Source organism: Panicum virgatum, chromosome 2N (assembly GCF_016808335.1).
Source record: "Panicum virgatum strain AP13 chromosome 2N, P.virgatum_v5, whole genome shotgun sequence".
NCBI lineage: Eukaryota > Viridiplantae > Streptophyta > Magnoliopsida > Poales > Poaceae > Panicum > Panicum virgatum.
In genome coordinates, this window is record NC_053146.1 from 23,004,016 (window position 1) to 23,024,565 (window position 20,550).

The following is a 20,550-nucleotide window of genomic DNA, read 5'->3' on the forward strand; positions in this document are numbered from 1 at the left end:
AGTTCAGAGTCTAAACAGCGGAAGATGAAACACGATTTCTACAACACGTCGCCAAAAGTATACCAAGCTAGCCCAAGCCGGGTATCACTCGTCATAGCCATTGCCGGCCGAAGACGTATCCCATTCTACGGACCAGCCAGGAGGCAAAGCGCAAGGATAGGTCAAGCTAGCGCTCTGATCCTCAAAACTCATACCTGAAAAAGGATTTCAACAGCAAGGCTGAGTATTCTAATACTCAGCAAGACTTAACCGACAACGGGTATAAGTAGCCCACCTTAGCTAGACTATGCAAGGCATTTGTAAGGCTCTGGTTTTCCTTTGCTGAAAAGCAATAAAGAGTAGGTCCTTACTTTCAAGTTTTAGCTTCAAGATTCTAGTTGATTAACCATTCTATGTAAGCATCTACTAACCAAACATGGTGGAACTTCTAAGCAAGCATCAAGATTAATAAGAATATTGTTGCTCTTATTACTCTGTGTGGCAAAGAGATCAAGCAGTCTCATTTCATCGTGAGAGGCGGACGATTCTGAATCGAAATTCAACCTTGCAAGGGTAACCTAGCACACACGTCTGGAATACCGTCGGGTCATTCCCAAACAACCGTTAACCTTTCTTTCCGGCTTGTGGATAGTGCCACTCTCCCCGACTACAGGGCTCCAAGGCCGAACCTTGTCCCTAGAAGTCGTAGTGTTGCGCAACATATAATAAAACCTATCCCTACTGAGAGAGTGGGAGGTATATCCACTCCCCGGTCCAATCGGCTACTAGGCTTGCCGCGTACCATATTTACGGCATGTGACTAGTACTTTCAAAAACTTAACCAGCACTACCACACACCGCGACCTTAGCAAGTTCATCAACACAGACGGGGTCTCACATAGGACATAATATCGAACACAACCCCGTCCGTCGTCCTTATATTGATAACAGAAAGTAACAAGCAATTCCTATAAAGCTCGCGAGTGACAGGCAACCACTCGACTTTTACCGTTCCTATAAGCTTAGCAGATAGTCGAACTTAGGTCTAGTGTTCAGTACATAGGTTCCTAGGATCATGCATCTAGGGTTTCAATTCAAATCCTAAGAACTGTAAATGCACAAGTAAGTAACAACAGTAAATGATAATAATTTGAAATATAGGTTATGTCCGGGGCTTGCCTTCTCGGTAATTGCTAACTATTTCAGCGCTAGGCTCTTCCGAACTTTGGTTCGGGGCTTCAGTTAGTTCCGCAGTGTTCACTTGAGTTTCGAGATCACCTCCGTCAGATTCCGGGATCAGCTCGTACGTCCCGTCCGATAAGGCAGTCGTGCCTATATGCAATGCAAGAACAACATTAAAAACAAACATGGGTAATCGTTTATAGAGTAGTTAAATAACAAATTTAACTACACAAGGCATTATGATCAACAGCACAAAAGAAGTTAACTAACTTCACAAAATGAGTGGTGGTGATTTTCCTATACAAGTAAGTCATGGTTTGTAAATAAATTAACAAATCAGAGTACAAATAGTACTAAAATCTACCAAAATTACCCTAAACAGAACGGGAACAAAGTAATCTACCCTGTAAAAAATCATGCCAAGACATTTAACCATTTAAACACAAAAAATCATTTACTACGATAACATCTAGAACAAGCAAGAATTACACAGGTCAAACTAAAGAAGATCAGAAGCTCAAAATTTAACATGAGATCTACGCAGGGATGATCTAGCTACTGTGAATTTTTCATGATTTTATCTACATAGAATTTATTCTGATAAAATAAACAAAACAGACATCAGTTTAACAAAAATCAATTTTAACTACTGATCTAGCCATGAACTGAAGCTTAAACTTCCTGGAAAAACTAAACTACTCAAAAAGAACATGTCAAAATAAAATCATGATTTATTACAAACAGAAACTATTTACCATAAATAAAGTGTACTAGACAAAGATTAAAACAAATAAATAGCTACACAAGAGAACTGACCATGAAATTTTTATAGAAAAGCTAGTGTTACATAAGTAAACTACCACCAAAATTTCATAGCAATATCAGCTTTCAAGCACCAGATAAGAAAAAGATTAAACATCTAGTATTTCTTTATCTAGTGACACAAAACCATTTATACAGCAAAAACTTGCAACTAAAGCCTAACATATTATGGTTCTACTGCATAGAGCTCTTCAAAAGGATTCCAAAACATCAAGATTTGCTATTTTACGAATTTTCTATGAATTGATCTAGAATTTCAAAGTTCACTGAAAATATTACAAAGCAGCCCCTACTGGCACTATTCATCTGAGTCTAGGCCTATGCAAATAACCCCCTGGGTTTTCTTTCCTTTCAACCCGAGGTCCCTGGGCCGGGTCAGAGAGGGGAGGCGGCGGTTGACCGGCCGTTTCCCGGCGAGGGGCTCACCGGCGGCGAGAGGGGAGGGGTGCGTGAGCTTCACGGGTGCAAGGCGCACCTCTGGGTGGCCTAGGGTTGCGCGGAGGGGCTCGGAAGCGGCGGCTCGGCGGAGCAGGGCGGGTCAGCGGCGGAGGCAAGCGACGGCGAGGGTGCTCCGGTGAGGTTCAGGCGAGGGGAAGTGGCCTGGGAGCTGCGCGAGGTCGAGGCGGTGCTAAAGGTGGGGGCTGTAGGGGTAGAGCGGGTCTGGGGTGGCGGCTCCGCGGCGGGGTGAAGCTCGCCGGCGTTCGGGGTGAGCGGCGGCGGCGTTCTGGGGCGTGGGGTTAGGGAACTGGCTAAAAGAGGAGGGGAATAGAGCGCGGGGCTTCTTGTAGTGCTCAGGCGCGCGAAAGATCGAGAGCTGGGCCTCGGGTTTGGGCTCTCCACGGCGGCGTCGCGGTGGCGGCCGCCGGGGAGGTTCTGGGCTCGGCGGGGGCGCGTGGCGAGGGGTGGGGGCTCCAGCGCGAGGCAACAGGAGGGGGAGGAGCTCGCCGGCGACGCGTGGGAGCCAGCGCACGGCGAATTGATGGCCGGGAAAGCCGGGAAGGCGTCGGCGGGCGGCGCTGTCGGTGGCCGGCGGCGAGAAGCAGAGCAGAGAGGGGGAGATGGTCATAAGGGCGATTTTGCAATTTCCAAAAGTTCCAGGGACCTTTCTGTAAACAAGCAATAACTTTTAAACCAAAGCTCAAATGGAAAAGTGCCCAACATGAAAGTTGTTCAACTTTTCAAGATCTACAACTTTTATGTTGTGCAAAAATTTATTTGACCAAAGATTCAAGAGTTAAAATTAAAATCGTTGAAGGATTTTTGAATTCCAGGAATTTTGTCTTTTTCAAAGCAATTTCACTTCAAATGTAGACCTTTAAGCAAAATTGACTACCATGCATTAAATGCACTGAAATTTTGCACAAACACCCTCCACTAAAACTATAATTACACAACCTATTCAACACAACTGCAGAAAGGACCTTGCATAAAATCATAATTACACATATACCCTTTCATAATTACAAAAAGATCCTTTTTAAGCATTTCAAGCACATGATGCAAAGCAAACCTACACCATTACTGTGCGGACACTTATTTAATTACTGTGCAAACACCCGGGGTGTTACAGCCTTCCCCCCTAAAAAGGAATCTCGTCCCGAGATTACAGGAAGAAAAGGGTGCAAAGAATTGGTACCTGGATTGGTTCTAAGAAAGTCGGGAAAGTTTCTTTGAAGAAAATTTTCAGTTTCCCAAGTAGCTTCTTCTACCGTATGCTGATTCCACTGGATTTTGTACATTTTAACTTTCTCCCTTCTAGTACTTCTTTCTTTTGTGTCAAGAATCTTGATTGGATACTCCGTATAAGATAGATCGGATTCAATTTCGATATCTTGTGGTTCAAGGATTTCAGTAGGTACCCTGGTGCACTTCCGAAGTTGTGAGACATGGAAGACATCATGAACGGCGGCCAACTGAGATGAAAGACGAAGTCGGTAGGCAACGGGTCCACAAGTTTCGATAATTTCAAATGGTCCAATGTATCGGGGTGCTAATTTTCCTTTTAAGCCAAAGCGTTGAACACCTTTAGTAGGAGATACTCGCAAATATACAAAGTCTCCTACCTCGAATTGTAAAGGATCTCTCCTTTTGTCTGCATAACTTTTCTGTCTTGATTGAGCTGCTTTAAGATTAACCTGGATAATTCTGACTTGCTCCTCTGCCTCCGAAACTAAATCTGGCCCAAAAATTTTGCGTTCTCCAGCTTGTGACCAATTCAAAGGAGTTCGACACCTTCGACCGTATAATGCTTCAAATGGTGCCATTTGCAAGCTGGATTGATAGCTGTTATTGTATGAAAACTCTGCCAGTGCTAGGCACTTAACCCAATTCTTGCCGTATTGAATAACACATGCTCTCAACATGTCTTCAAGGATTTGATTGATTCGTTCAGTTTGCCCATCTGTTTGTGGATGATAAGCCGAACTACGAATCAATTTTGTTCCAAGGGATTCCTGCATTTGCTCCCAGAAACGTGCTATAAACTGAGGCCCACGATCAGAAATAATCGTCTTTGGAATGCCATGTAAACGAACAATCTGATCGAGATAAATCTCTGCGTACTTCTTGGCAGAATAAGTGGTGTGTACTGGAATAAAATGAGCGGTCTTGGTGAGTCTATCAACGATTACCCAAACAGAATCATGCCTATGAGGAGTAATGGGTAAACCAACGATAAAATCCATACTGATGTCCTCCCATTTCCAGGATGGAATAGATAAAGGTTGGAGAGTACCAGCTATTTTCAAGTGACTAGCTTTAACTCTTTGACAGACATCACACTCAGAAACATATTTAGCGATCTCTCTTTTCATTCGAGTCCACCAGAAATTTTGTTTGAGATCATGGTACATCTTGGTACCACCAGGATGAATCGAGAATTTTGAAAGATGTGCTTCATCAAGGATTTGCTTTCTAAGCTGATGATCCTTAGGTACCACCAGTCGGGATTCAAACCATAGAACTCCCCTATGATCCACTCTGAAACATTTATACTTTGCTTCTCCTTGTGATAACTTTTCCTTGATGACCTTGATACCCTCATCATGTAATTGCCCCATGATGATGCTATCATGAAGTGTAGGCTCAAGGGATATATGGTTCAAACTTCCTTGAGATACCATTTCTAGGTTTAACTTCATCATTTCCTGGCATAGAGTTTCATTGAATGGTTCTACAGATAGACAGTGGCATTGTGACTTGCGGCTGAGTGCATCCGCAACCACATTAGCCTTTCCTGGATGATAGTGCACTTCTAGATCATAATCCTTTATCAACTCTAGCCAGCGTCTCTGCCTCATGTTGAGATCAGCTTGAGTAAAGATATATTTGAGGCTCTTATGGTCAGTGTAAATATTACAGTGAGTTCCCATAAGATGATGTCTCCACATCTTAAGAGCGTGAATAACAGCTGCTAATTCCAGATCATGGGTCGGATAATTCTTCTCATGATCCCGGAGAGCTCTTGATGCATAAGAAATAACCCGGTTGTCCTGCATAAGCACACAACCAAGTCCCGTACCCGACGCATCACAATAGACATCAAAAGGTTTAGTACTGTCCGGTGTAGACAATACTGGAGCGGTAGTTAATCTTGCTTTAAGAGTTTGGAAAGCTTCTTCACACTTATCATTCCAAACGAACTTCACTCCCTTCTTTAATAACTCCGTCATAGGCTTGGCTATTCTGGAGAAATCAGTAATAAACCGACGATAATATCCAGCTAAACCAAGAAAACTGCGAATTTGATGAACTGAAATAGGAGATTCCCAATCCATCACTTCTTGTACTTTAGTTGGATCAACAGATATACCATCACTGGAGATAGTGTGACCTAAGAATTTCACACTGTCCAACCAAAATTCACACTTGGAGAATTTGGCATAAAGATGATGATCTCGTAATCGTTGGAGAACGATACGCAAATGTTCAGCATGATCTTCTTCATTCTTGGAGTAGATCAAGATATCGTCAATGAAAACCACGACGAATTTATCCAGCTCCGGCATGAAGACTGAATTCATCAAGTACATAAAATATGCTGGGGCGTTGGTAAGACCAAAAGACATAACCAAATATTCGTATAGTCCATATCTGGTAGAGAAAGAAGTCTTTGGAATATCACAAGGCTTGATCTTTATTTGATGGTAGCCAGAACGAAGATCAATCTTAGAGAAAACCTTAGCTCCAGCTAACTGATCAAACAGAATATCAATGCGGGGAAGAGGATACTTGTTTTTAATAGTGACCGCATTGAGTGGTCGATAATCAACACATAGCCTCAAACTATTGTCTTTCTTCTTCACAAACAGGGCTGGACATCCCCAGGGTGAAGAACTGGGACGTATAAAACCTTTGTCAAGAAGGTCTTGGAGTTGGACTTTCAATTCTGCTAATTCATTTGGAGGCATTCGGTACGACCTCTTAGAAATAGGGGCGGTACCGGGTTGAAGTTCGATAACAAACTCGATGTCTCTATCAGGAGGCATTCCAGGTAAATCATCTGGAAATACATCCGCATACTCCCACACAATAGGGATATCTTCAAGTTTAATTCCTTTTGCGGCATAAGCACAAGAGTTAATATACTCTCGTTGGGGTAGATAGAGTATGGTGGCTCCTTGATGTGGTGAATCTATCTCGACAGCCCGGGAAGAGATATCTAATAGCACTTTATGTGTAGTCATCCAATTCACGCCTAGAATAACATCCATGCCTTCTAAATTTAGCAAGATCAAGTCTGTCTTTATCAATTTGCTACCCAGCTTAATTGGCACACATCTAGTGATTTGATTGGAAGCTATCTTCCCACCAGGGGTTGTTATCATAAAAGATCCCTTAGTATGACAAAAATCCAATCCTAATCTTGCTCCAAATTTGGCACTTATAAAACTATGTGTTGCACCAGAATCAAATAATATGACTGCGGGTTTATTGTGGATAGAGAAAGTACCCGTCATTACTGGTGCTCCTGCTGGAAGGTCTGCAAGAGTAGTGAAATTAACTCGCCCTTGCCGGACTTGCACCATTTGCCTCTTGCCCTTGCCCTTGTTGTTGTTGTTGTTGTTGTTGTTCTGATTAGGGTTTTGCCCTGGATTATTCCTTCTGGGTTGTGGACAATTCTTGGCAAAATGAGAAGCACTGCCGCAGTTGAAACATCGATTATTACTATTCCCACTATTGAACTGTGGGGCATTCGGCCTTGGGCTAAACTGCTGCTGTTGCTGTTGCTGAGGCACTGGAGGTCTGAATCCTCCTTGTTGCTGAGGCGGCCTAAAGACAAACCTACCCACTGGGGCATTTCTTTGTGGAGGCCTAGGTGGAGTATTTTGCACCAGGCGATACCTCGGTGGCTGGGCACTCGAGGGTCCCGTTGGTGCCTTCCGCTTTTTCTCAGCACGATGTGCAGCAATACAATCTTCCTGTGTAATGGCCATATTAACCAGCTCATTATAGGTATTGGGCTGAACCAAGTTTAAACGTTCTTTGAGCTTAGTATTGAGGCCACGACGGAAACGATCACGTTTCTTGGCATCAGTATCAGCATGATGACCCGCATATTGGCACAGATGATTGAAGGTCTGTGCATATTGAAGAACAGTGCGGGTTCCCTGATCTAGAGCCAAGAATTCATTCAACTTTCTTTCCATTAGTCCATCCGGAATATGATGTGATCTGAATGCAGTTCTGAATTCCTCCCAAGATATGATATGTTCAGCAGGCTGCATTTCACAATAATTATCCCACCATATACGTGCAGGACCGCGAAGCTGTTGGGCGGCAAAGGGGGCCTTGTTCGCATCAATACATGGTACCGCTAACAAAGCAAACTTGGAATTGATTGTACGAAGCCATGCATCGGCATCCAATGGGTCATCAGCTTTGCTGAAAAGTGGAGGTTGGGTACCAAAGAATTCCTGGTAACCCGCTGGTTGTGCCTCCCTTCCTCCATACTGTTGGCGTGGCTGATTTTGTTGCCCTTGGACTAGCTGGCGAAGCAGCTCTGTTTGCATGGCCATTAACTCGGCCAGATTCGACGGGGGTGGCGGTGGTTGCTGAGATCCACTGCCAGTTTCACAACCAAAGCCATCAGGCGTTCCGCGTGTATGACCAACCATCTGTAATCATGGAAGACATCCATTAGATACATATTTCTCGCTTCCAAAATCAATGGTACATGCAATGATCATACATTTGGATAAAACAACATCAGCAAAAATGTAACTAGATGCGGTGTAGCACAATGTGCACAACACATAAATGTGCAACCCACAAAAATTAAAACTGGTCAGCTGCTAGATAGCTTCATGCTCCATCGTATAAAGACTCAATGCTGAGAGCAAAGGGTAAAGGAAATAATCTATCAATTCGCTCTTCCTTGCTATGTGCTATGTTGCTAAACAACAGAGATCATAGAAGGGGTTGGACTAAAATTTAGTCTCACAGATTCAACATGCTAACATTTGATGAACACATATGCCACAAAAATTTGCAACCTCTTGTATTCATCAAAGGGCGTGAAAAATGCACAAATAAAGAGATTTGCTAAGTAGAAGATTATTATTTCCAAACTGGTAGTCGCTACTTATATTACATCCAAAGCAGCCTTGTTCTTACAACCTAACATCGCTTAACCTTACCACATATAATACAACAAGTGGTACTCCTCCCTAAGGCTATTTTACAATAACATCTTCCCTATATACATATGCTACAACAAGAGAACACAACTATCTAGGACAAGTCTAAGACGCCTAGAAGTCGTCGAGGTTGCCCACAGAAGAGGCACTGCCGGAAGAAGAGTCGTCCGGCTGAGGGTTAGGCTCAGCAAGTGCGTGCTCTGAATCTAAGTCAGATACTCCCTCAATCTCCTCTGGGTCCTCCTCTGCTGCTGCAGGCTCAGCTGGGGCATCTAGTTGCTCCTGGAGCATACCAACATGTGCTAAAGCATCAGCCCAATCTGCTTGCAGCTCATTCACCTGTGCCTGAAGAAATCCGATAACTGTGTTGCGCTGCTCTATCTCAGCACCATACTCCATAGCCTGATGCTCAAACTGTGCAATAGCAGTGTCCCTCCCAGCAACGGCATCCTGAAGTCCCCCAATCTGAATATCCTTCAGACGAAGACCTCGCTGAAAACTCTGGGCCAAGTCTATCACCTGGTCCATGTGTCGCTGCTGAAGTATCTGGTAGTGAGACTGGGCATTCATATATCTGACTACTGCCTCGATAGTCTCATCCGCTACATCTCCAATCAAGTGCCCAAAGTGTGTGACCCTGAACAGCCACTCTGCATCGCCAGTACGGACTGCTGGAAACAAACCAATAGGATATGCTGCTACCTCCTCGGGGTGGTGCTCACAAAAAGTGGTGATAGCGTTGAGAGCTGCTTTCTCAAACGCATCCACAAGACGATACCCAATCACCTCAATCTCAATCGGTGGCCACTCCAAGGTGGGGTGCTGAGGAATGGTCATCTTAACTCTGTTCTTCTTAATTCCATCCTCCGAAAACTGGCGTCCCGTGTACTGGGGTGGATCTGGGTAGTGGAAGATACGAAGTGAATCCCAAAGAATCCTCGGAAAACCCTCCCAGTACAGACAATCGGTATGAGCATTTCCCTCCTCATCCCAAAAGATCTGGGAACAAGTCGCCATCTGAATCAAAAAGGATTCAAATGTGAGTAATGCAATTATCTCAAGACTTCTCAAATAAAGCTTTAAGAAGACTGCGGTAAAACAAATGTGATTCTAATTCACAAGATGATATGATTCCAACTCAAAGAATAATAAACCACAATTGGTACTGGTTCATCATTTGAGATTCTAAGGAATGAAAAGATCCTTATAACAACAAGATGGGGCTTAGGAGGAAGGCATGACTCGAAACCATATTTTTCATCCAAGGAAACCTATGCATTTTACAAGTATGCTTCTAAAATCAGAGTTTCACTCACTCATGGTTTAAGCACACTAACACTTATCTTATAAGGATTCATACTAGAAATTCCTTAACAAGCTCATGTAGCAACTGCAAATATTATGAACCAATTAAACATCAACCAAATATGTATGCACTTCCTAACCGTCCTCACAAGATAGACAATTGCCCACTATGGTTGGGCTTACGGGGTTAGCACGGTGGTATACATAAATACGGCTCTCCCTATATAGCTAGTCGATACATTCTAACCGTTCTTATCTTAACAAATCGCGGTTAGTGTTCCTGCAGAAGATTGACAGAACATAAATATATATCCCCAATGAACCTTTCATGCCAGCACTCATGAAAGCGTTCCCAGACATTACCGCTCACTATAGAAGCGGCAGCCATACAATTTCCGCCGTATGGCCAACGTTAACATACGCTACTTAGTGGCGTATTCACTTATTCCTTTACTCCCAATATAGTCGACCGAGATCGGTATATTGGCAGCAGCTCAAGTAAGTCACTGCTTGAGCGCAGCGTTCGGTTCGCATCACCGACGGGAAGGTCAGACTCCCTCAGCTGACTGAGTACACTTTACTCCCAATATAGTCAACTAATAGTCGGTATATTGGAAGCACCTCAAGTAAGCCACTGCTTGAGGGCAGCGTTCGGCTCGCATCACCGACGGGAAGGTCAGACTCCCTCAGCTGACTGAGGATCCTTACCATCTTACCTCACGTAGGTGCGTCGTTACAAGAATTAAGAGTTGCTTGTGAGTATGGTTTGACAAAATGTAAAGTGCTGGAAGTCAGATAACATAAACCATACAAAAAAATAACCACCTAGTAATTCCCATAAATTCCCTAGGACTTTACGTTCTAAACACAACTCTTAACGAATCCAACGTAGTTTTCCGAAATTCTTTATGGTTCCAATTTTATATGGAAAACGATTTTTAAGGTTCCAACACCTCTGGTATATGCTTGTAGCTCTGATGCCAGCTGTGGCAGAACCGCCTAAATTATCCCGGCTCAAGTGCGTAAACCATCACCATAAAGGCAACATTAGCTTAAACGCACTTCAAACGGAACAATTTTTTGTCTGTCGGGTAACGTCCCGATACAACCACCGATTCTCGGATCGAACAAGCATACCTCGCACGAAGGCGAGTCCAGAGATATTACAACCACAAATTTTACAACACAGGCAAGTTCAGTAGTGATTACAAAATAGTTCAAACCATTATTACAAAACCAACTTAAGTAAAACAGTTCTACAAAACATAATTATAAGTTCAGAGTCTAAACAGCGGAAGATGAAACACGATTTCTACAACACGTCGCCAAAAGTATACCAAGCTAGCCCAAGCCGGGTATCACTCATCATAGCCATTGCCGGCCGAAGACGTATCCCATTCTACGGACCAGCCAGGAGGCAAAGCGCAAGGATAGGTCAAGCTAGCGCTCTGATCCTCAAAACTCATACCTGAAAAAGGATTTCAACAGCAAGGCTGAGTATTCTAATACTCAGCAAGACTTAACCGACAACGGGTATAAGTAGCCCACCTTAGCTAGACTATGCAAGGCATTTGTAAGGCTCTGGTTTTCCTTTGCTGAAAAGCAATAAAGAGTAGGTCCTTACTTTCAAGTTTTAGCTTCAAGATTCTAGTTGATTAACCATTCTATGTAAGCATCTACTAACCAAACATGGTGGAACTTCTAAGCAAGCATCAAGATTAATAAGAATATTGTTGCTCTTATTACTCTGTGTGGCAAAGAGATCAAGCAGTCTCATTTCATCGTGAGAGGCGGACGATTCTGAATCGAAATTCAACCTTGCAAGGGTAACCTAGCACACACGTCTGGAATACCGTCGGGTCATTCCCAAACAACCGTTAACCTTTCTTTCCGGCTTGTGGATAGTGCCACTCTCCCCGACTACAGGGCTCCAAGGCCGAACCTTGTCCCTAGAAGTCGTAGTGTTGCGCAACATATAATAAAACCTATCCCTACTGAGAGAGTGGGAGGTATATCCACTCCCCGGTCCAAACGGCTACTAGGCTTGCCGCGTACCATATTTACGGCATGTGACTAGTACTTTCAAAAACTTAACCAGCACTACCACACACCGCGACCTTAGCAAGTTCATCAACACAGACGGGGTCTCACATAGGACATAATATCGAACACAACCCCGTCCGTCGTCCTTATATTGATAACAGAAAGTAAACAAGCAATTCCTATAAAGCTCGCGAGTGACAGGCAATCACTCGACTTTTACCGTTCCTATAAGCTTAGCAGATAGTCGAACTTAGGTCTAGTGTTCAGTACATAGGTTCCTAGGATCATGCATCTAGGGTTTCAATTCAAATCCTAAGAACTGTAAATGCACAAGTAAGTAACAACAGTAAATGATAATAATTTGAAATATAGGTTATGTCCGGGGCTTGCCTTCTCGGTAATTGCTAACTATTTCAGCGCTAGGCTCTTCCGAACTTTGGTTCGGGGCTTCAGTTAGTTCCGCAGTGTTCACTTGAGTTTCGAGATCACCTCCGTCAGATTCCGGGATCAGCTCGTACGTCCCGTCCGATAAGGCAGTCGTGTCTATATGCAATGCAAGAACAACATTAAAAACAAACATGGGTAATCGTTTATAGAGTAGTTAAATAACAAATTTAACTACACAAGGCATTATGATCAACAGCACAAAAGAAGTTAACTAACTTCACAAAATGAGTGGTGGTGATTTTCCTATACAAGTAAGTCATGGTTTGTAAATAAATTAACAAATCAGAGTACAAATAGTACTAAAATCTACCAAAATTACCCTAAACAGAACGGGAACAAAGTAATCTACCCTGTAAAAAATCATGCCAAGACATTTAACCATTTAAACACAAAAAATCATTTACTACGATAACATCTAGAACAAGCAAGAATTACACAGGTCAAACTAAAGAAGATCAGAAGCTCAAAATTTAACATGAGATCTACGCAGGGATGATCTAGCTACTGTGAATTTTTCATGATTTTATCTACATAGAATTTATTCTGAGAAAATAAACAAAACAGACATCAGTTTAACAAAAATCAATTTTAACTACTGATCTAGCCAGGAACTGAAGCTTAAACTTCCTGGACAAACTAAACTACTCAAAAAGAACATGTCAAAATAAAATCATGATTTATTACAAACAGAAACTATTTACCATAAATAAAGTGTACTAAACAAAGATTAAAACAAATAAATAGCTACACAAGAGAACTGACCATGAAATTTTTATAGAAAAGCTAGTGTTACATAAGTAAACTACCACCAAAATTTCATACCAATATCAGCTTTCAAGCACCAGATAAGAAAAAGATTAAACATCTAGTATTTCTTTATCTAGTGACACAAAACCATTTATACAGCAAAAACTTGCAACTAAAGCCTAACATATTATGGTTCTACTGCATAGAGCTCTTCAAAAGGATTCCAAAACATCAAGATTTGCTATTTTACGAATTTTCTATGAATTGATCTAGAATTTCAAAGTTCACTGAAAATATTACAAAGCAGCCCCTACTGGCACTATTCATCTGAGTCTAGGCCTATGCAAATAACCCCCTGGGTTTTCTTTCCTTTCAACCCGAGGTCCCTGGGCCGGGTCAGAGAGGGGAGGCGGCGGTTGACCGGCCGTTTCCCGGCGAGGGGCTCACCGGCGGCGAGAGGGGAGGGGTGCGTGAGCTTCACGGGTGCAAGGCGCACCTCTGGGTGGCCTAGGGTTGCGCGGAGGGGCTCGGAAGCGGCGGCTCGGCGGAGCAGGGCGGGTCAGCGGCGGAGGCAAGCGACGGCGAGGGTGCTCCGGTGAGGTTCAGGCGAGGGGAAGTGGCCTGGGAGCTGCGCGAGGTCGAGGCGGTGCTAAAGGTGGGGGCTGTAGGGGTAGAGCGGGTCTGGGGTGGCGGCTCCGCGGCGGGGTGAAGCTCGCCGGCGTTCGGGGTGAGCGGCGGCGGCGTTCTGGGGCGTGGGGTTAGGGAACTGGCTAAAAGAGGAGGGGAATAGAGCGCGGGGCTTCTTGTAGTGCTCAGGCGCGCGAAAGATCGAGAGCTGGGCCTCGGGTTTGGGCTCTCCACGGCGGCGTCGCGGTGGCGGCCGCCGGGGAGGTTCTGGGCTCGGCGGGGGCGCGTGGCGAGGGGTGGGGGCTCCAGCGCGAGGCAACAGGAGGGGGAGGAGCTCGCCGGCGACGCGTGGGAGCCAGCGCACGGCGAATTGATGGCCGGGAAAGCCGGGAAGGCGTCGGCGGGCGGCGCTGTCGGTGGCCGGCGGCGAGAAGCAGAGCAGAGAGGGGGAGATGGTCATAAGGGCGATTTTGCAATTTCCAAAAGTTCCAGGGACCTTTCTGTAAACAAGCAATAACTTTTAAACCAAAGCTCAAATGGAAAAGTGCCCAACATGAAAGTTGTTCAACTTTTCAAGATCTACAACTTTTATGTTGTGCAAAAATTTATTTGACCAAAGATTCAAGAGTTAAAATTAAAATCGTTGAAGGATTTTTGAATTCCAGGAATTTTGTCTTTTTCAAAGCAATTTCACTTCAAATGTAGACCTTTAAGCAAAATTGACTACCATGCATTAAATGCACTGAAATTTTGCACAAACACCCTCCACTAAAACTATAATTACACAACCTATTCAACACAACTGCAGAAAGGACCTTGCATAAAATCATAATTACACATATACCCTTTCATAATTACAAAAAGATCCTTTTTAAGCATTTCAAGCACATGATGCAAAGCAAACCTACACCATTACTGTGCGGACACTTATTTAATTACTGTGCAAACACCCGGGGTGTTACAGTTCCGATGCCTACACAGAAAGCTGCTAACGGCTACAAACAGCTAGTTCGACTTGGAGGCCTATATATATGTGCTCTCCCGGCCATTTGAAGATTGTTGGAGTTACTGCACATCCCACACACACATCCAAGAACACCTCCAAGCCATCCAAGAGCATAAAGATCAAATCCTTAGTCCTAAGCACAAGCTTTGTGAGTGTTAGTGCTAGGTTAGCTCTTGAGTGAGTGATCAAGCAAGGTTTAGATCCTTGTGCTGTGGTTCTAGAGTGAACCAAACTTGTATCTCGGTGCGTCGGCATCCTTGGAGCTTTGGTGGCTCGCCGGCAAGTCAACGACCCTCCGGCTTGGTGTGGAACGGCGTCGACAACATTGTGCGGGGGATGGAGACCCCTCCTTCGTGGGCAATCTCCCTTAGTGAAGATCTGGATCAAGGTGATCGTGATTGTGTTCACGAAAGAGACTTGATTGCCGGGAAGCGATACTCTTCGTGAGTGCTGCAACAACGTGGGCGTAGGGGTGCCTTTGTGGCAATCCGAACCACGGGATAAATCCTCGTGTCGAGAGTTCGCATCCTCTCATCCCTCTCTTTAAGCTTCCGCATTTCATATTGCAACTTGTGTGCTTTTACTTTTTCAGTATAGTATCTTGCTAGGATTGGCTATAGGCTGCAAAACTCTTTTGGGATGAGGGTTTCACACTAAGGTGAACCGTAGTTGCACATCTAGATAGCTTATTACAGTTTAAGTTTTATGCAAACTAGTTGGAGGCATAGGTTAAGGTTTTTAAAGTGCCTAATTCACCCCCTCCCCCTCTTAGGCTAGAGCACCCAATCGCTTTCACATCCGATCCAGTGATGGCGTTGCAACTTTCTGATGAGATCGCCTCTGGTTCCATAGGATTGATTAAGTGGCTGTCAAAACCGCCTAAACCGTTGGTGACGCAGACCCATGATCCAAAGACGAAGGTGGCGCCTCGAGGAAATGCCATGGTGCTGAAAGCAAAGGTGGCCATCGAATTCGTCGATGAACTCACCGAGTCACCTACCTAACGCGACAGCTGTCGGTGTTTAGCCGCCAAGCCTGCTCTGGGATACCCTTAGCAGTAGGATTGTTGGCAAGGTATCGACTAGCTCTGAAACTCGATGGTGCAAGGAACACAAAGATGTAGACAGGTTCTGGCCGCGAGGTGCGTAATACCCTACGTCCTGTGTGGTTTCTTGTATTGCCTTAGGTATTGATGTTTTGAGGGGGCCTCTGCCCGCCCTTATATACTCTGGGGGACAGGGTTACATGAAAAGTCCTAGCCGAGTACTGTTGGAGTGCTACTACAATCCGATCAGATAGTTTCCTTGTACTGCAGCTAGTTCTACACCTATTCGGGTAGTTACAAAAAAAAAGATACATCCATATGCTATCTCTTACTCTAGAACATTCTATGCCTATAAGCAGTCCCGCTGCCCCGGGTCTGACAGATGGCCAACATGGATGGGGATGGCAACTTGGGCCCACAATGGTTGGTGGAGAGGAGTGAAGCCAAACAGAATGAAAAAAAAAGATGGAGCGTGGAACTGAGAGGTGGAGTGATTTCTTGGAGTGGAGTATTTTTTTTTTTAGCGGAGGAGAGCTCCCAAATAGGCCCTATATTACAAGGACGAGAGATCTTTGCATGCGCCTTTTTTATTTTTGCATTTTTCAAAAAAATTTTTTACAGAAATATATTTTTGGATTTAGGTTTTACAGATCTATACCCTTACCGCCCGGCAGGTGGGCGGTAGGGACCTATATGTAAATAAAAATAAATATTTTTTGCACAGAGGTCCTTGGAGGGAGCCTGCCGCCCGGCAGGGGGACGGCAGGCTCCCTCCTCAAATATAAAATTCCAACCCTTCCCTCTGCGCCCTCATTTTCTGCCCACGAGATCCAGAGAGGGGAGAGGGAGAGAGGAGGGGTGAGGGAGGTAAAAAAACCGGCGAAGCCCTGCAGGATTTTTGATCCGAACCGCAGGTAACCAATATTTCTCAACTTTGTCATTCCATATTTTTTTTATATTTAATTTTATGATTAGTATTTTTTATTGTTGTAAGCACTTAGGGTTCGGATTAGTGGTTATAATTGAAGGCATAGTATATTTGTAGATATTAGATTAATTAAAATGAAGTCTTTGCACTTCCAGATATGTCGAGCAAAGTGGCATTTCAAGTTCATTACGGTGACTTCTATAGAATTACTCATGATTCCTATGGAGTAAATCTATCAGCATTGGAAAGAAGACAGTGCAGTCTAGACAAACCCCTAGAGAGGAGTTTTGAGTCCATACGGAAATGTCTTCACAAGATGTTCAATGTGAATTCAAAGACCCATTTGCTTACGGTTCATACCTTGACTTCCTGGGAAGCTAATGGGGATTTCTGGGAGTTGACGCATATAAATAGTACGGAAGAATGGCAACATTACATGCACGCAGCTCTTGAAAGTGGGTGGCCTCTCGCAATGGTAATTCAGAATCACCAGAAGACCGGTGATTTAGGTGAAGGGTCAACACACACAACATCTGACTGCAATGAAGAGATGGAAGAGGATAAAGAAGAAGAGAACGTGCAAGCTCCAGAACCAGAACCAGAACCAGAACCACAAGGTTTAGCAGATGAAGGCGAGCGGATACCTGGAATTGTGGAGGATATGGAGAAAGAAGACCAGGATGCACAAATAATAGAGCAATGTGGGGACTCATCGGACGATGAGGACGATGAGCGCTTCCCAGTGCTAGGTGAATGGCGTAAAGAGGGTTTTGGTAATCCAGTGGTACAAGATATTAGATGTCCGGAGTTTGAATACAGAGTGAATGAGGTCATACAAGGGGCAAAATATCGTACCATTGAGGATGTGAAGGATGCTGTGAAGCTCTGGGCTGTATCTCTGAGGAAGGAATTCAGAGTACTGAAGTCTAGCAGCAAAGAATACGAGGTGAGGTGTGCAGAAAGAGACTGTACATGGCGAGTGCATGCATACAAGGGAAAGTTCAAGACACACTGGGAATGTTCAATTGTTACACCACATACTTGTAGAATGACAGGTGTAGTGGGACATCATCGTAATATCACATCAACTTTCGTGGCTAAGAAGATGTATGGGGTGATTCTTGACAAAATGGATTATGAGCCTGCATTGATAATTAGGGACATCAAACAGAATTTCCAGTATGTGATCAGCTATGCAAAGGCTTGGCGGGCTAAACAAAAAGTATTTGAGATGAGGTTTGGCACTTATGAAGCATCATATGACAACCTACCTCGTATGCTTGAAGCAATTGTGCAAAGAAATCCTGGAAGTGCTTTTGATACATACAGTGTACCGTGCTTGTCAGGGGGGCCAAGCATTCTGCTGCGAGCTTTCTTCTGCATTGGAGCATGTGTGAGGGCATTCATTTACTGCCTTCCTGTTCTGTGTATTGACGGCACTTTCCTGATAGGGAAATATAAGGGAACAATATTGACGGCAATCGAAATTGATTGCAACAAGCAGATAGTTCCCATCGCCTTTGCCTTTGTTGAGAATGAGAACACAGAAAGCTGGTACTGGTTTCTTGAACGTCTGAAGATTCACGTTGTTGCTGGAAGGCCTAATGTTTGTCTTATCAGTGATAGGCATGCAGGTCTACTTGCAGCTATAAGGCAGCTCCAAGAAGGTAGTCAATTTTCACCTCCTATATGGCCAGATGTTGTCAATAGGTGGTGTGTGAGGCATATGGCTGCTAACTTTTATGAGCGGTTCAAGAATAAGGATCTGATGAATTTGTTCAAGCGATTGTGCACTCAGAATCAGCAGAGGAAGTTTGATGCTTTGTGGGTTATAATTGATGACATGAGTGCTGAATTGCTTAAGAGCCAGGCCTCATCATCCAGCAGGAGACGTTCTACAGATTCATTAGTTGGACATGCTAAGCCATTTTCACAGTGGATTGATGGTGCACCTAAAGAGAAGTGGTCACTTCTGTATGACACAGATGGGAGACGTTATGGGATCGAGACGACCAACCATGCTGAATGTTACAATATGGTAATGCGTCGTGTTCGTGGATTTCCTCTTGTTGGCATTGTTGAGTTCATCATGTATGGATGCATAAGGTATTTTCGGGAGCGATACACATCAGCCGCTCCCTTACTTAATGATCCAGGAGTGCATTTTTGCAGAAGGGTCAATGAGTACATGGAGAAAAAAGTTGAAAAGGCTCGATTTCACTCAGTCATATCGATGGGCACAAAGGAGCAAAGATTTGAGGTATCATGCAGGGACAGGACCGGACAGGGTGTCCGCAGACAAAGGGTAATTCAAGAAGGTTTGATAACCATTGACGGGAGGGTGTTCTGCCGATGTCAGAAGCCAAAGGTGCATCACTTACCATGCTCCCATGTCATCGCGGCTTGTTCTGTATTTGGGTTAGATGCTGCATCATATGTTTCTCAATATTTCACAAAAGAAGCCGCAGCACAGACTTGGTGTCATGAGATATACGGCATTGGTAGTCTAGGCCCATTCACTCAAAAAAATCTCCATCCAATTCTCATCCCTGATGCAGCTATGAAGCGGGGCATAGGCCGAAGGCAGACACGTCGTATCCGGAACGGAATGGACGAGGCCGAGGCTGGAAAGAAGAAAAAACATTGCAACTTGTGTGGAGCGGACGGTCACACTTACAAGAAGTGCCCACAGCTATCAGTACCCAATGGTGCTGCCGAGGCTGGACCTTCCGGGAATCCGACGGATGGATCGGCTCCACCTACAAGAATTCGCCGCATCTAGTTGTGCATTTATTTGTGTGTACGAAATTAAGTATATTGTGTATGTACTATGTCTAAATGTCTTGTTTAACTAGTTGGCAGTGCGTATTTCTATAGAATTTGGTTGTAATGGACGTAACCTTTAATGTAATATCTTATGTAGTATCTTGTTTAACGTTATATTTATATATCGTTCATTGTATCAAATTGGCTAGCCCCAAATGCTTGGACACATAATGTGACACATAGAAGATAGCTAAATGAGTACACATCCATGATACTGAAGAATCCAAATTATTTCAGTACAATTTGCTTCACAATCTAGACCGATGAACAATATATGTTACACATTATTTCATGAAATCATCTAGGTAGTCACGCACAGGGAGAGGAACATCATCTCTTGGAGGCCATGGTTTGGGGGGCATGAAATCATCTAAGTCGTGATCCCAGTTAACAGAACTTGGTGTTGGAGGTGGTGCAGTTTGACTTGACGAACCTCTTGACTTTCCCTTTCTCTCTTTTATGATTCTACTTTCATGTACAGGGGGAGGAACATCAGGTGTTCGAGGCCACGATTTGGGGGCATAAAGTCATCCATATCGTCATCCCAGTTAACACAACTAGGTGCTCGAGGTGGTGCAGCACGACTTGACGAACCTCCGGTCACGTGTTCTTGCGGAGGCCGAGAACTATGACCCGAAGATCTTTTCCACCTCCTTCGTCTAGTTTGCGGCATAACTCCACCGAAGATACATACCAATTTTTTGAAATTTGGTATCGATTTGTTAATCAACTCCGTGTCCTCGGGGTAATCCTAGCATATAATTACACAATAATTTTACTATTTCGTAAATATGGATTATAAATAACGGACGTGATTAGAACTGAATAAGAGTTACCTTAATGTGCATCTCATACACCTCTGGCCGCATCCATATCTTACAAGTAGTTTGTAAGAATCCAATAACATGTTGATGATTCGCTAGTTCACATACCCTCATGTATATCTTCCTACGTT